Consider the following 18,868-nt stretch of genomic DNA (forward strand, 5'->3'; position numbering starts at 1 on the left):
TTGTCGTTTATTTTAAAAAATTCATTTGTCTCCTTTTCCACTCGAGCTTGAGTTTCGGGGGATCTTAATAAGTGTGTTTGTAATCTCCAACCTATGTTAGCATTTCGTTTTGGTCCATTCTGCAATTTCAGTACTATGGGGGCATGGTCTGACCATGTTATATCCCCGATCGTTGTGCTAATGCAGTGTGGAAGGATCTCTCTATCTATCAGGAAGTAATCTATCCTGGAATAAGATCCATGTCTAGGAGAAAAATATGTATAGTCCCTTTCCTCTACATGTTGATATCTCCAAATATCATGCAGGTCCCATTCCCGGATAATGGATCTCATTTCCTTTCTGCCTCCCGATGTGGTGCAGTCCTGGCTCTCTGAAGGAGGTGCATTGAAATCCCCACATATTATTAATCTTCCTTGTTTAATTTCGTTAATCTTTTTTAAAACTGACCGCAGGAACCTGCATTGCCCTATGTTTGGTGCGTATACTGTAGCCACCGTGTATTGCATGCCGTTTATCTCGCCGATCACTATCACATACCGCCCTTCTCTGTCCTTCACCCACTCTTTTAATTCAAAGTTCAGAGAGGACTTTATAAGAATACGGACTCCTGCTCTTTTATTAATGGAATTTGAGTGAAACCCTGTGTTGAAGTCCCTATGTGTTATTCTAAATACATCTTTAGCTAAAAGGTGTGATTCTTGGATGCACACTATATCACATCTCGATTCCTCTACCTCTGACCAGAGAGCCCTTCTTTTATATGGGGAGTTCAGACCTCGTACATTTATAGATAAAATTTTCAGCGTCATCTATTACATTTCAGCAAGACTTTATTTATTTTCCAGGATTGATATTGCCGGTACCCATTCCACACCTCATAAACACATAAACATGTACAAACACTAAACAAATTGTCCCACATTTTTACCTTATCGGTTTCTTCACCGATTGTTACTGGGGGTAATTCCTCCAACCTTTTGGATTGTATATATTGGAGGTGCTCAATGCCTTTTATTAGTTTTATTTGTTTTTTCTTTTTTTTTTTATCTCTTGTCCTATTTGCTCATTTAGATTTTAGGCCGCCTGCCTTTAATAATTATGTTAATCTTTTTTATCCCTACCCTACTTTTTCTTCCCCACTCGTGTCCATTCTGTCTGGATTTTTTCTACCTGATTTTGCTCTAGCCTTTCCCTTTGTTTCAGGCCCCAGCTTTCAAGTAGAGCCTCCAGTTCATTTGGTTTATTACATATGTGTTGTTGGCCTTTATACCATACCAATAATTTAACTGGAAACCCCCATTTGTAGTCTATTTTATTTTCTCTTAATATTTTTGTACTTTCTCCGAACTCTCTTCTTCTTCTTAAAGTGTTTACTGATAAGTCTCCAAATAATTCAATATTTTGATATGGCTCTGGGAGTCTAGATAGTTGTTTCCCTGCTTGCATCAGCTTTTCTTTCATTTTAGCTAGGTGGAACCTCACAATCGTGTCCCTAGGTAGTTCAGGTTTTACAGTTTTGGGTTTAGGTATTCTGTGTATTCTGTCGATTGTTTTGTCCATGGCTACCTCTTCCGTTATTACTACCGATAACATCTTATTTACATAACCCTCCAGCTCCTTATTCTCTACTGACTCGGGTATGCCTCTGATTCTAATGTTGTTTCTGCGGGATCTATCTTCAATGTCCCCCAATTTATCTTTCATCATTGACATTTCACTTTCCAGTCTGTGGTGTGCCTCCACTAAGCTGTTATGTGCTTTGGCGCTATCTTCTGCTTTCTTTTCCAACCCATCTGTTCTATTACCTAGTTCGTCTACTTCTTTTCTTAATACCCCAAAGGTTGATCTAAATTCTGTAACCAGCGAATTATGATACGTCTCAAACATTTCCTTCATACTTTTTGTTATATAGTCGTCCGTTTGTGTTCCTATACTCTCATTTGGCCCTTGGTTACTGCTATTAGTCGTTCCCTTCCTTTCTAGCATAACTTCCTCCTGCAGCATGGCCCTGCCATTTCCATTTTGATGGTCATATGTACTTTGTTTAACTGTTTGGGGGACTATTTCTACTGTATTTCTATCTTCCTCTAATGTCAGTATTTTCTGTCTAGTTTCTATCGCTGTTGCTTCTTCCATGTTGTCTAATTTCTCTGGAATATTTTTTTGTTGCATTCCTGGTCTGCGTGCCATGAAATCCTTAATTTTTGGGGGTGTTGCTTTTTTTACCTGTGTTTTCCTGATCCTAGAAGTTCTTCCCTGGCCGTACATCCCCCCCACTATCTCCGTAGCTTCGTTTTTGTAAGGTATCTGGATATTTTAACGGGATCCCCCCCCCTCCTTCTGTCTGTTATTACTCTGAATTTCCGACAGGTATAGATGCCGTGTGGATTCAGAGTCCACCTCTGGCGTCTGTCTAGGTGGGTATACCGGTTGTTATGGGAGAAATCCCTATCGGGATAGTGGGCTTATCCGCATAGGGGAGATGATAACCCTCTGACGCTCAGCTGAGTTTATGGCCCTTATTAACCCTTAATCCTTAATTATGCGGACAGTAGGCATATATATTTGCTGCTCAACAGTTATATTTATACTTTAGTTAGCAGGTTTTGAGTTAGTTAGACATATTCTTTATGCTTAATAAATCTTCTTTCCACACAGATGTCAGTTACATTAGGCATGCATTAGACACTTATCTATGCAGGTTTATATGTAATATTCCTGCACTGTCTTGTACCAATTATGTGAGTGATCAGAGAGGAAAAGACTTCTCCATGCCTAATATGCAGTTTCGCTGGTCCGACTTGGACTAGGCTCTTTATCTTTCATATAAAATAGTCTCCGTGGGAGCTAAGCGGCAGCGTCCATAGAGTCGTTCTTTCCTGTTTAGTGACAACAGAAGACTGCCGGAATTAGGATAGTCAGTCCTGCTTTACATTTATCTGTCCAAGAATGCTCTATATATTAATCTTGTACTGTCCTGTGTGGCTCATTTGAGGAGGCAAAGAGAACAGCAGTTCCAGTGAGGCATGTACATGTCATCAGAGGGGTCGTTAGTTCCATTCGTAAGTTTAATAGATTAGTAAGTTAGTATAAATTAGTAGGTTAGAGGATCAATAGGGGGTAGCAATTTTTAGCAGGCTTATGGCAGGCTTATGGCAGGGTTCTACAGAGGCAGCTTTACAGGCAGACTGAGCCAAAGGGGCTTCTGAGAACCCCCCCCCCGGAGCGCGGCGCGCCCCGCGCCGCCCTGACCTCCGTGGCCCCCGCGGGAACGTGCCCCCCCCCCCCAGGAGACGATCCACGCACCTGCGCCTATGTGGGTCAGAACCGGGGCCGTTGGGACCCGATTCTCGTCCCCCCAAGACGATCTGCAGGCACCGTCCCCCGTCCAGGTAGGCCCGTCCCCCCGTGACACCAAACGGCGGCCCGCGGTACGCTGCTCACCGCTAACCCCTGGGGTGCCCTCTGCCCCTTCCCCCCCGTCTTACCCACCAGCCGCCTCCACAGTTCCCCTCCTCCTCTTGATTCGCGCTGCTGTTCCCACGAGAAGGACGCCGCTCTGCACCACCAATCTTCTTTCAGCGCCGGCTCCGGACCTCTGACGCTGCCTCTGAGCACCTACGGCTCCTGCTGTCTCCTCCGTGGATTGGGATCGTCCGGGCTGTCCGCGTCCCTTAACCTCCCCTCCTCTCCCGGTCTTCCTCTTCCTCTGTACGTATCGCCGCGTCTAGCGACCACTGCTCCTGCTGCGATCTTGCGGACCTGCTTCTGGTGTCCTCCTGGCGTGGAGCCTATGTCAGGGCGCCATGGTATCAGGGTACTTGAATAATAGGGATGTTAGGATTGCTAGATTTTAGAGCCGCAGACGGCCATCTGCATGAGCTAGTGCGCGGCCATGCTTGTTGGTCACGCCCCCAACATGTAACAACTTGTAGAATAAAAGTAATTATTGAACCTGCCATAAAAAAAATTGTTAAAAATCCGCACAAAATTTTAAATTTTTCCTATTTAATCCCTCAAAAAATGCAATAAAAAGTGATCAAAAAACCATATGTACTCCAGAATGATACTGTTGCAAAATACAACATGCTCCGTAGCCAAAAAAGTTAAAAGGTTATACCATTTGAAAGACAGTGATGCAAAAATGATAGATTTTTTTCCCACATTAGGGTTTCATTAATTTTAAATTTTTTTTAAATTAAATTTTAGGGCTAAATGAACATATAACCGACAAAATTTGACCATTTTAAATTTCACCTCCATTTTCACTTAATTGCTACGAATATCACAAGGGGTTAACAATCTTCCTAAAAGCTGTTTCTGATAGTTTGAGTGGTGTAGATTTGAAAATGGGTTGATTATCTAGGATTTTTTTAATGCTAAATATTTAAATATTTCATTCAAAACAGTAATTTTCCCCAAAATATTAAATTCTGAAAAAACGGAAAACCGATATTCGATTTGTAAAACTTGTGACATCAAAATAAATTAACCAGAAATTTCAAAAATTCTGAAAATGTAAAGTAGACATATGAAAAATGTTATTCAGCAACTTATTTAGGTGGTAAATCTATCTACCTCAAAATGCGATGATTTTGAATTTTGGAAATGGCAAATTTTTCAAAAAATTCATCATTCTTCCTTTCTTTTTGTAAATAAGTGCAAAACTTATCAGCCAACATTTACCACTAAAATGAAGCACAACATGTGAGGGAAAAACAATCTCAGAATCGATTTGATAAGTAACAGTTATAAGCATATAAAGCGCCGCAAGTCAGAATACAAAAAATGGGGCTGAGACTTAAGCTATTAACTGGCTGGATCCTTAAGGGGTTAAAGGAATCCTGAAAATGGAGGTAAAATAATATGCCAGTGCATGCTGATTTTTTTTTTTCTAAGACTACCTGAGTCTAAGAAGAAGCTAAAAGCTTGTGGAGTGCTCATCACATCAATGGTGGGAAGGACTGGTTCACAAAAATAGATAAGGAACATCAATGTATTAATTAAAATGAATTGGTGTTTTTTCAGTCACCTTAATAAACCCTGATGAATTTCAACAATCGTTTATTCTAGGTACAAAGATGTGTATAATTATACTTAATTGTACACTGTTGGTAAAGAAAGCAATCCTGCCCTATTTGACAAATACATAAAGATTTCTTTGTTGTGGATGTGATTAACCATAACTGCAGCAGTGTCATGCAAACATTAGCAACATTATGATGCACACAGTGACCTCTGTGCTTATTCTGCTGTGTTCCATTATTTAGCTGGTGTGTGTTCTAGTCATCATGGAACACATGTTCTGAAACCCTGGAGTTGATACCTATGGTAACTTGGGACATCCTCAGACATCTTACTAGAGTTTATATTGTATGAATTACTAGATAAAACAGACTGGATAAAATATCAAAATCATTAAAAAATTTACATCGGATGGACAGAATTTTGTGATGCTTTTTATAATGAACCTTTTGCAGCTTTCAGTTTTGAATACTTGAGCTCTTATTTTGCCTTGTGAAAATTTCTTTTGACTAAACGATTTGGGCTGTTAGAACAGCTATGTAATATAGCATGTAGCATTATAACAATATGTAATACATAGAGATATTGGGTGGCAGAGCACGGTGGTCTGGCTCATAGTTTCATTTATAAAATCTCTATGCCCTTTTAAACGATCACAATGCAAATGGGAATATATTATTTAATGGGCACCATTAATTCCATGGTGCTGTACAAACGAGTGGATCACATACATTAGACAAGACGAGAACAAATGCAAGTACAGAATGAAAAACTACAGAAATCTAGAACAAGTGGAGAAAGGATCCTTCCTGTGAGATCTCACAATCTATACGGGAAGGTAGATAAAATCACAAGTGAAGGGAGCATAGAAGTGGGGTTTAGAGTTCCAGGGTATGGGGGATGCACGGGAGAAGTCCTGGGGACCGTTGTGAGAAGAGTAGATGGTAATGGAGTGAAGCAGAAGGTCTTGAGGGGAACAAAGTTGCGTGTTGAGCAGTATTAGCTAATTTAGGCTTTGTCATAGTTAATATTTTAAACTGAATTCACTGAGAGATGGATTAGGCAAGCAGCAGAGTTAAGGATAGTTTGGAGGGGTTTTAGAGAGTTACTGGGATACCACAGAAAAGAATAGTGCAGTATTCCAAGCAGGAGATGAGGGCATGAACTAGCAATTTTGTACACTCTGGCTCAGAACGGTTGGATCTGAGGGATGTTCTTGAGGTGGAGACAGCAGGTTATAGTAAGGTCCTGGATGTGAGGCTTAAAGGATAAAGCAGAGTCCAAGAGTACTCCAAGGCTGCAGAATTTTGGGAGGTTGTGGTGCCATGAGTTGTGACGGTTTGGTCTGGTGAGAAGCGGAATTCGTTAGGTGTTTTGTCCATGCTCCATTCTAGAAAACGGGATGGGTAGGGGGATATGGCTAATAGACATTCTAAAATTCTACCTAGCAGAGAGCTGACGTCTGAGCCAATTATATTGATCTGTATGTCATTCAAATAGTAGTGGTATATAAAGCTCTCAGAATTAATAAGCTGGACTAAGCCAGAAGAGTAGATGTAGAAGAGCAGGGGTCGTCGGACAGAGCCTTGTGAGACCCCAACAACTGGTGAGGGGGTGAGGTGAAGATGTGGTATGAGAGTGACACTGAAAGTCTGGTTGGAGAGGTATGAGGAGATACAGAAAAGTGCAGGATCCTTAATACCAAGGGAATATAACATCTGCCCCGGGACAGAGTGATCAACGGTGTCAAAGGGAGACAATAGATTAAGAAGGAGGAGAGCAGAACAGGGGTGGTTTGCCTTGGCAGACAGTAGGTGGTTGAAGGCTTTGGTTAAGTTGAGAAATACGTGGAACGACTGGGTCAGAAAACAGATTTTAGTTTGTCAAAGAACGAGTTAGAGGAAAGGCTTCGAGGAGACTTTGAGATGGATTCAGAAAATGTTGCCATTATGAAGCAGAAGCATAAAGGATCACTGACCAATTTGGATGGTTTGACTGACCGCTTAAGAGTTGGGAGACTAGGGCAGGGGTAAAATAATATAATAGAACATATTCTACCTACTTCAACTTAGTTTCTACTGGGCAACCCCTTCTGGAACTGACTGATCGGAACAGAAATACTTAGGTTTCTGTGATGGTTTCTGTCAATCAAACTAGGAAACCCCTTTATTTGTCCTGATTTTACATCACTAGAAGCTATTTGAAAAAAAACAAAATTGAGCATTGTGGATTTCAGCATTCCTTTTGGTCTCATAAGCCACCACCAAAGGAGTATAACAACAGCTTACTCCCCTCCCTAGCGAGAGTACATTTCTGCCTAACCAAGCTGAGAAAGGCGGGTCTGATGGAAGTGCTATTCCCAAAAAAGAACAGCCATTAATGTCATAATCATAACCATCATTACTACCAAACTCAAAATGTCAGTTTTACTGTAAACTCTATTCATATAAAAAAAAAACCTTTGCATTTTGAATTATATTTTTTAAGCCACTAAATGACAATTTGTGAATGTCATCTCTGTGCACTTTTTTCAATTCATTCATCTGACATTGTAGAACATATGTGATTTATAAACTTAGATGTACAGTACACCAGGCATCATGGCCAGGTTATTCCTTCTATTTTTAACTATTACATTTGTTTAAATAAAAACATTTACTTGAAAAAATCCATTTAGTTGCTAGAGAATCAGTGTGTGGGGGAGCTGAGCGCAGTGCCTACTAAATTAAAGCTTGAGTGCTTATGGGAACAATAATTGTATTTTTGTTTTCAGTGACTATAAATATTAGGTAATTGGAAACTGTGGTGGTTTATTCAGATTGCATTTTTTACTTTAGTGAGTGGAATGTGTATTGCCAATCTTTCAGTGTTGTTGGCTTGTAGAACTGTCTGGGTGGATCTAAATGGAGCCTGTATGTTATGAGTTCTAAATGACCTTCTGCTTATCGTACTGGCCATACTATCAGAATCTGGTGTGGGATTACACACACTGCATCCTGTATATTACGTCGCTACACAAATCCAAAGAGGAAATAATCTTGATTAGAGTTTCTAATTGTATTCTATCTTTATTCCTGGAGCTGTTTTGTTCACACTGACATATCAGCTCAGCAGAAGCTAAATGATGTTTGGATTCCCTTCTTGGCAATATCAAGTCTAGGAAACCTTCATAAATCAAACCGGCACATTTTCAAAGTAAAAATGTTTGTTGTTATACAGTGCACTTCGGTAGTAGAGCTCCATTACTTTAATAAGAGATACACAACTGTTATCAAACATAAAGGGGGGTTGAAGATCTGGCCACCTACTTCAAAAATAAAATTGACTCCATTTGCCAGGAAAATAATTTCTCAACTCCATTAATCCCCTTCCCTCTGGTACCGTACCCTGTTCACTCTCTAACTTTGAGCCAGTGACAGAGGAGCCACTTGCACTAGAGACCTCATCCCTTCAGATCTTGTACAGTCCCTCTCCCCAGCAGTCACTTCTCACCTCACTAAAATCTTCAATCTCTTAAGGTGTCATCCCCTCTTCTTTCAAGCATGCTGTTGTTACCCCATTACTAAAGAAACCTTCTCTGAATCCATCCAGTGCTGCTAACTAACGACCAGTTTCTAATTTCCCTTTCATCTCCATCTCCTGGAACGTCTGGTCTGTTCTTGACTTTTACGTTTTCTCTCAGCTAACTCACTCCTTGACCCTCTACAATCTGGTTTGCGCTCTATGCACTCTACTGAAACAGTTTTTAATAAAGTCTCCAATGATCTCCTCTCCAAAGGTGACTATTCTCTCCTCAATCTTCTGGAATGAGTTGTGTTTGATACTGTGGATGACCAGCTTCTCCTCAGGATGCTTCGCTCCATTGGCCTGAATAACACTGCACTCCCTTGGTTTTCATCTTATCTTTCTGACCGCGCTTTTAGTGTCTCCTTTTCTGGATCTCTCTCTCCTTCTGTTCCTCACATTGTCGGGGTTCCTCAAAGCTCATTCCTAAGTCCTCTTTTCCATTTATACTGCTCCCATTGGACAACCATCAGCAGATTTGATTTATAGTATCATCTTTATGCTAATGATACTCAACTATATACTATACTATATACTTTGGCACGTAACATCACCCCTAGCCTAATTCAGAACACCAAATGCTACACAGATGCCTCCATTTGTGCCAGTCACTGCACTGGCTGCCAATCTTCTTTTGTATACAGTTTAAAATCATAACCCTCTTCCACAAAGGCCTGCATAATGCTACACCATTCTACCTGTCCTCCCTCATCTCAGTCTACCACCCAACCTGTGCTCTTCCATCTCCCATTGATCTTTGATTAATCTCAACCTCCTATGCACATCTCCAGGACTTCTCTAGCTGCACCCATTCCATGGACTGCTCTGCCCCAGACTCGCACACAACCTCCAAAGTTTTAAACGTCCACTTAAAACCAATCTCTTTGAGCAAGCCTATAACACTTGTTAACTGCATGAACTCTCTTTACTAACCTGTGTCCGCTTCCCATCTGTTATCCAGCAACCACCAGATACCAAGTTCCTTCCTTATCTGCAGTCCCATTCACCTTAGACTTTGTATATAAAATGACGGCTGATGACTGGGTCAAGCAGCATCACCTCTATTTATTATATTATATTTTGTTCTATTCCCTTATGAAGAATGGCTGGACCATTATATAAGCTTTTTATCTCTTGTTTCGCTCCATTCTTCCTCATAGAATATAAGCTCTTGCAAGCAAGGAACTCACTCCTTTTGTTCCATATGGCTATTTGTGCTCTGTCATGTTTATTTTATTTGTGTATATATGCCCTATGATTTTTAAAGCGCTACAGAATATGATGGTGATATATAAATAAAGATGATTATTATATAAAGGACAATGAAGAAACAATATTCATCAGGGCTTTCTTATGCATTTCTCTACATAAAAAAGCTGAATGTCTGGAATACATTGATGAACAATGGTGCCTTATTGCTTATGATTGTTTTCCCAGTAAAATCATGGAGTAGGTCTTTCTAGATAACATGATAATTGAAGCAGTATCAAAGTGAACAATTATTTAGTAGTGATGCTTAAATTATTCTAATATTTTTGTACAATCTGGTAGTAATCCAAAAAAAAAAAATCAGTGCAGGAAAAAGCATGCGTAGATGTAATAAAAATGAAAAAAACACCATAATTATGCTTAAATAAGATACACCCAATATTTGTGTGTGCAATATAATATTTTACTGAACACCTTATAGAACGTGTTATTTTTCATATTTGTAACAATCCAAAATACTTTGTCTTTATTCACATCTACTGTATACAGCTGTAAGACTGATGCATGGGAGATGTGAAGCGGCTCTGCTACTTCTAGTACAGAAGCTCATGGAAGCCGGAGCCTGAGATAAAGGCAGTTAAACAGAAGTTTGATTAACGAGATGTGTTTGTCACGGTTGATAACACAGTTAATAAGTTTTCCTGGGCTCGCTGCTGAGCGGAAGAAGGGGAAGTTACATGAGTCTCTTCATGCACTAAAATGTCTAAGGACAGAAGTATACGGAAAATACATTCACTGTTTGCTAATCCACTTGAGGTTTTTCTCCTTCACTAGTCCAGGTGTGAAATGCATACGAATGTCTCCGTGGTGGGTGTGTCCCTCATTTATAATATAGCAAAGCCATGGGATTTTCAGTTCAGTTTTGAAATGGCCCTTATCACTTGAATGGGCATGTAAGGGTTTTTTTCGGATAAGGCAGGTGTCTTAGTCACGTAGCTTTTTAGAACACATTAACCTGGCATATTTCCCTTGTGTACCTCAGCAGTTTTCATGTTTTCCCTCTGTAGAACTGTACAGTTATTCTTCACAAAACATAATTGAAATTTAGATGAATCAGAATGAATCTAGAGACCTCCATAAATACACACTAACCAGCTCTTGAAAGAAGACCCTGCCAAACTTTACATTTATTGAATTTCTGCTATATGATTCACTATTGTCTAGTTACATAGAGACATATAGATGTTTGTAAATTATTCCATACCTATAAGTGTAAAATAAACAATTAATCTTGAAGCAAAGGGTAGTAGAAAGTTCATGCATTTTTCCTAATCCAGCAAGAAATGAAAAAAAGGAAAAGCCTGTCAATTTCTCAAAATATGTGACCTATCTAATGCAGTTAAAAGATAGCCAAGAGGTTGCAGTGATTGTATCTGAGATTGTGGCCCACCGTGTCATGGGTCATGTGGTTCAGCATGTGAACAGGAAGGTGAGAATTGGTGAACTTTTGCCTGAGCTGTGCAGTCCATCAGGGAATAAATGGACCAGATCAGCTTTGCAGCTGTATAAGGAGGTAAACGGCTGAGTAGCTCTTACACAGAGGCCTTTGTGCTCTGGACATGATCTAGCATTATGATGGGGCTCAATATTCCTTAGCTTTATAGCAATTACTAACCCATTATCACACTAAAACACTGGATCATTTATCTTCTAATTCCAAATGTCACCTGTTCTTCATTTACGTCTCAATAACCATTAATTATACTCTGTGGAATTTAAACAAAGTTTTTCTCCTCTGTTAAGACTAGTAAAAGATCCAGTAATGATAAATAAATCAGCCACTATGTAGCTCTCATTTCTAGTTCTCAGACTGAGGTCTGGTACAATGTGAACTATTAGAGGAAATGCCTAGAAATTGGTAGGTCAGGGGCCTGGGAGAGTCTGTCTGACCATTGTTGTAACTGCAGATTTCTGGCACTCATTCCAGACAAGTAACTCGTACGCTATGCAAATTTCAGACACGGCATAAGCAGTGAAAACAAACATTATCCAATAAGAGCTTGAAAGTCTATGACTCTTTCCTTTTTATTATGAACAAAGAAAAAAATTTCCTCTGGACATTAAAGCTGAACTTTCTTTTTCAGACGTCTAGAAAATATCTTGCCTATTTGCTATATATATATTAGAATATTCTCTAAGGCTTCCAATGTACTATGGGAAGCATTTACTGTTGGTCAAAATTCTATTATTACATTTAATCAGAATATATAAGAAATTTTAATTAGAAGGCCAGCTAAAATGTTTTGTTTTGTTTTTTTTATTTTATTTTTTAGAAAGACTTACATTCCTTGAAAATTACATTATAGCTGTATAGCTCTGGCCAGAGGTTTAAGGGATTTTTCACTTTAATGATAATGGATAAGATATCCATATCCATAGGATAAGATCACAAGTATCAGAACCAACTATTTTAAGTTTTTACCTGTCCAAAAAATAGACCATAACAAACCGATAGATTGGGGACCCCCACTGATCATGAGAACAGGGGTCCTGGAATGGTATGCGTTCTGCTACTCCATTCATAAGTCACTCGGCATTCAGTGGAGACGGGAGGGGTGAGAATCACTCACTCCTCCTGTGCATGGCTGTATGCTGGTCCGGGTGAGCATACGTTCGTGTGCATGAGGCCCAGTGGTCCTGCAGTTGCAAGTGTACTAAAATCTAATAGGTTTTCATGACCTTTGTAGCATGTCTACTACTTATTGGTATTTATTAGAAAAGGTAAGATTTTTCTTTCCACGTTTTGGATAAAACAAATGATTGTACACCACTAAGTACTATCAATGTAGAAAGTTTCTTCTTGTGAATGACAAGGATTGTGTAAATATTATTGGTGTCATTCATTCTTTTTGACAGCTATAATAGAGACCTTGAAGTTTGCTTAGGTGATCCTGTATATTTGTATCTGTTGTGTATACATAAGCTCATCCCTGCTCAATATTCATCTTGGCATACTCTCTCAGCTTGTCATGTATAGATGGCTGTATCACTGCAATGATCTCCTGCTGAGCTACATGCCAAGCAGTGTTTCCGGGATCACAGAGAACTGTACGTTGGCTTGTTTCTGAGCCACCATTTAACCATCCAAGATAAATATCAGGTTTGATCCAGTCCCTTTGTTACATGATTAGGATTGATTGCTATGTGCAGCACAAGGCTGATTAGTTACATGGCATTTCATGGAAAAAAGGCATTTCCTCTGTAAACTAGTGTCACCCAAAAGAACAATATTGCAGCGCGCGATGTTGAGTGCTCACCATGGGCAATGAATTCATCTCCTTGGATACAGATGATTTGGCAGTATACAGCAATGCAGTGAAGTGCTGGATACATTGCCTGACAAGTTGCATTTGTAAAAACAGGCTGTTTTCTCTCTCAACATGCCCTGGCTATAAAGAACAATTTGTCTGTGTATTTTCAAAGCAAACAATTGGGAACCTAACACTTCTATCCAAGTCATTAATGTTCAGCACCCTATTGTCCTGTGAGCTAATCTGTATGACAAGAGCCCAGGCACACATGTTATGACAATGCTTGGACTGTTACTCCTAGCAAAGGCTAAAAAAGATGTCACTAAAGACGATGTTAATTGGAGTGTCAAATATAGTTCCTTAAAGAGAACCTGTCATGCAAATTAACCCACCCACTTCCTTAGAAACTATGGTTAAAAAGCATTGCCCTTGTCTTCTAAGTCCCTGTTAAATTTGCACTTGTTGCCATTGTAACTAGGCAAAGGACCTTAGATTACATCATCCTGGTCACATGACATATTGAGAAGAGGCATGGGAAAAGGGGAGGTGTAAATGGGAGGGGCTGGCTGAGCAACACACTGACTTTTAAAACTTTTTGTATAATGCTTGAGTGTGGCTATAAAAACACTAAAAACTTTACTCTCCTCTTCCCGTGCTTCTTTTAATCCACAGCGCAGTCTGAGAATTAGGGGATTAAAGTCTGATGCGACCCTGGACGTATTGCCTGATTGGCTGCCAAGCAGTGAATTTGACAAATTGACACCCTTACTTACTAGCCATGGCTGTGATTGGCCAGGGGTGTCACGGCCATCTCTAGTCAGATTCTATTTCTCCCACATGACAAGAAAGGTATGGGGTTTTTTTCCCCTTAGAATAAGTCACTCTTGGTATGTTCATACTTTTAGTACTGTCCTCATCGGCATTAAAGATTTTCTAGTTTTAGCCTTGAAGACGTGGCCACTTTTTTATGTCCAGTTTAAAAAGGCAAAACTTTTTTCTCAAGTTTTCCAAGTATGTCATTGGTTTAGGGCTTGTTTTCTTTGCAGGACATTTTTTTGGTGTTATCAATTTGAGGTACCTATAACTTATTGACTGAATTACATTCTAGAGAGGATGATCCCCACCTACACACACACACATACACACACACACACTCACACTAAAGCCATATTTATCAGGGCCTCTGCGCCACGCCGTGCTTATTGCTAGCACTTGCGATTATTTTCCCCAATCTGCCACCTTCACAACCCACTCGTTAAGGGGAGGGGGGGCGCGGCCAGCCGAAAAATGTTTTGTTTTCTCAAGTTTTGAACATAATATTATTTTAACCCCTTAAGGACGCAGGGTTCTTCGGCTCATTTCTCGCTCTCCAACTTCAAAAATCCATAACTTTTTCATTTTTACGTGTACAGACCTGTGTGAGGGCTTATTTTGTGCATAACAAATTTTACTTTCCTGTAATGTAATTTATTTTAACATGCCGTGTACCGCGAAGCTGAAAAAAAATTCCAAATGTGGAAAAATTGAAAAAAAAAACGCACGTTCTTGTGGGCTCAGTTTTTACGACTTTCACTCTTCGCTCCAAATAACACGCCTACTTTATTCTTTGGTTCGGTGCGATCGCGGTGATACCAAATTTATATAGGTTTTATTGTGTTTTAATACATTTTCAAAAATTAAACGAATGTGTACAAAAAAGAAAAAAAAAATTTGCCATCTTCTGACGCTAATAACTTTTTCATACTTTGGCACACGGAGCTGTGTGAGGGGTCATTGTTTGTGAAATGAGGTGACGTTTTCATTGCTACCATTTTGAAGTCTGTGCGACATTTTGATCATTTTTTATTTCATTTTTTATGTTTTGTAAAAAGGTGTAAAAGTCGCCTTTCGGACATTTGGGCGCCATTTACCGCCTCGGAGGTCACCGCCGCCCGTAACCGTTTTTATATTTTGATAGATCGGGCATTTTGGGACACGGCGATACCTAATATGTTTGTGATTTTTACAGTTTATTATGTTTTATATCTGTTCTAGGGAAAGGGGGGTGATTTGAACTTTTAATATTTTATTAATTTTTTTTATTTTTTAAACTTTTTTTTTCTTTTTTTTTTTCACTATTTTTTAGACCATCTAGGGTACATTAACCCTAGATAGTCAGATCGCTCCTACCATATGCTGCAATACTTCTGTAATGCAATATATGGCATTTTTGCAGCACATTCATTACAATGAGCCACTGGCTCATTGTAACGAATCTGCAGATGCCAGATAGTCTCGGGTCAAATGAAGACCCGAGGCTACCATGGCAACCGATCGCCGCCCCTGATGACGTTCGACGCAGCGATCGTAATAAAGATGGTGGCGCCCGCGCACCACCGTCTTTTAAACGCCGCCGGCGACTTTGCCGGCGGCGCTGAAAGGGTTAATAGCCGCAATCGGTGCAAGCACCGACCGCGGTTAATAGCGGTGGGGGTTTGCTGCAATATGCAACAACCCCCACCTCTGTATGAAGAGGACTCAGCCCGTGAGCCCTCTTCACACACCCCTTATACCTCTGCGCCGTAGAGCTACGGCGCAGAGCGTTAAGGGGTTAAGGGTCGGAACTGGCAGGCCTTTGGGCCTTCTCTAGGTCCCTGGCTGCAATGGCAACACGTCAGTGCCCCCTCTTGTGGCGCAGGGGTTCTGACGTGGCGGCATTGCTATTCAGAACACTTCAGAGGCTGTGGTCAGTACTGATCACAACCTTGAAGGGTTTACATAATCAGTTTTTACATAGACAGTGACAGGAGACTGGATATCATTATATGCCAGGCTCCTTCTGCAATCACACATGCTCAGAAGCGGAGCCTGCGCAAGCACAGTGACGTAAGCGTATGTACAAATATACTGGCTGCCATGACGAGTTACATTGTGGTGTCTGCACTATATCTTTCTGCTGGAAACCAATGATTATGCACAGCTGAGGCCATAATAGCCTATGGGGGACAGATGCAACAGTTTGGCCTCTGCTGAGCATGCTCTCTGAATGTTCCTTTAGTGATGTAACTGTCCATATAACATCAGTTATATCACTAGGGAAACCTCCAGAACATCAGCAGCAGCCAGTGACTGTGATGTTCACTCTTCCACCTGCTTTTAGGGGAGCAAAACATGAGGACACATCCCACTGTATGAGCATATTTATGACTCTTCAGAGTAATCTAGTAATCTAGTTTTTATTGGTTAATAGGAAGAACTTTATTTAAGTTCTTAAAAAACATTTAATTTTCTACAAAAATTTATTTAGTCTTTATTCATTGTGATTTGCTCTTTCTGCTTACTACAACCTTACCAAGCTACATTCTCATTAGCTATGAAAAGAATTAGCTAGATTATATTTTTCCTATCGCTTTTTTGTCCAAATATAGGTATATATAATACACCTTAAAAGATAAGTGGTGTGTGTGTGTATTGGGTGTATGATTGTGAATTGTCCTCAGTATTTACTGTTGGTCTATCCCATTAGATTCTCTTTGGGCTGGGTTGTATAAACGCAAGGATGAAGGTTTTGCTATTGTGCCTGGATAATTAAAGACAAAAGGTACATGTGCTCAACTGACTTTGTCCAAGCCAGTAACAAACTGCTGTTCAACCATAAAAATATGAACTGGTATTTTTGAATAGAAATATAAAAATTTCTCACCATAAATAAAGACTGCTTTGTTCCTCTACTGTGTCTGTGGTAACATGAACTCCTCAATAGGGAGGAGGCTATCTTAACAAAAAGGAGTTGTCTAAAATGGACAACACCCTGCACAAGGTGTTCCTACTGTAGGTACAGCTGATATAGCACAGTGCAACATATTTTCTCTATGCCAAACCAAATACATCCCTAGATTTCTCATAAGTTTGTGCTGCTAGAATTAGTAGCATCTTTCAGGTTTTGTTGACCAGACTTGTTTACCCATTCCTATTATATGTATGCATATTTGGTTCTTCCATAAGTGCTTGTGTTCCCAAAAGGAAGAAAGGAGTAAGTCACTGCCGAACACCTGTTATTTGTCTTGATAACATAGAATTGGTATTGTTAAATTAAACATGCCCAATCATAGTCCGTCTAGCCCTTCAGTACCAGAGTACAAGAAGATTTTCCAGTTGGCCAGGGTGTAACACAAGAAGGGACTCTTGAGGTCCCGCTAAAGACCACCTAACTTTATTTTAGAACATGCTCGTTGTGTGTAAATGGGCCCATGTGCTGGTCAGATCTCACAGACCCAGCACAGTGGAGTAGATGGGGAGTCCTTGTATTATAGTTAATTACGATGCAAGGACTCCATGTCTACAACCCTAACTCTAGCAATAAAACAATATTGACACTGCTGTTCAGCCAGCAAACACTCCTAGCATCATAATTCACAATGATTTTAGGGTTTCAGTCCACTGCACCGTCCTTGGTCTGTGGGATCTGACCAGCGTACGGGTCAGTTTCCATGGACTGAGTACGTACGTATGTGGGGGGTGTAACACTATGCTCGAACCTTCATGCCTGACCTCTCATATGCAAGTTAAGTTAAGCTGACCCTACTCTAATGTGCATAGCCACCCTTAAACTAAAGTAAACTTTCAACTAAATTGCATAAATCAATAGTGTAGATGATGGTTTACATTGTAACACACTTGATACATGAAATAGCAACTGTGTTTGGCAGGAAATCTGCCATCAAACTCAAGCACTGTAAACTAGGAGCACTTACTCTTAGATTAAGGCACCGTGACTGTGGTATTCTTCTTATATTTGTTATCCACCTTCCTTCTAAAATAAACTTTGAAAAAAAACCCAGAGCCCTTCAGGCTCATTAGCACAATTATAAGAGCCCCTCAGTGTTGTATCTTCACATCCTGTTACAATGTGCAGAACTGGTTTCCCCCACACTTCCTGCAGATGCTAGATTATACAGGCAGAGGGAGGATTGAGAAAGCATGGTGTTGGTTAAGACTTGTTCTGCTCATTGTAACAGTATGAATCTGCAGAACAGAGGGGCTCTGGTAATGCCCCCAGAACCCTTTAGGCTCATGAGCATATTTTTTTTTATTTTGGGAAGGAGGCCATGGATAAAAATATAAGATGATTAGCCAAGTAAGGAATGGGAATGTAAGGAACACTGGACTTTAACTGGCAACCTCTGGTTTAAGGTCTGGAAGGAAGAGTTCTTCTTATGAAGACTTTGTCAATTAAGGCTGCCTTGTAGGTTTTTGGAGACTTATAGCAATTGATACCCCACTAGAGGATTCTGGGTGATATGCAAATGCATTTTCCAGGATGGAAAAAGGAAAACAATGCCTTGAAAGGCAGCCCGATTAACATCAAGCATGACTGGTCATGGAACACTGCCTGTCCTCTGGTATGAGTGTTCACAGCTGCGTCTCCGCTCTGTAAGCAGAGGCACAGCTTTGAAACACCGCACATGCGCAGAGCTAAGCCCGGGCTTTGCTCCCTCTGTCTGCTCTATCGGTACATGCTCATGTGAAAAGCTAAATCTGCCCAGTAAGGTAAAAGGCTGCTTGCATGGGAAGAGACTAGTAGTGTCGGATGTAATTACTTTACTTAAACATTGTGGGCACATTTTATGAAAATTTTTTGTGAAAGTGGCCAACCCCTTTAATGTCATAACCAGAAGTATTTTTACTAGAGAGCTTCTTTCGCTGTGCCTGCCGGTGTCTTACATTACATGGATTCAACCAATAGAGCTACTCAATATTTACTACTTCATATGGGTCGA

General features: G+C 40.2%; 1 protein-coding gene across 2 annotated transcripts in view; it reads left to right on the top strand.

Annotated features, from left to right (window-relative positions):
- GMDS (GDP-mannose 4,6-dehydratase) overlaps positions 1 to 18,868 on the top strand; it is a 458,968-nt gene that overhangs the window by 353,836 nt on the left and 86,264 nt on the right. The window lies entirely within an intron of this gene.

The sequence above is a fragment of the Engystomops pustulosus genome, chromosome 5 (assembly GCF_040894005.1).
Source record: "Engystomops pustulosus chromosome 5, aEngPut4.maternal, whole genome shotgun sequence".
NCBI lineage: Eukaryota > Metazoa > Chordata > Amphibia > Anura > Leptodactylidae > Engystomops > Engystomops pustulosus.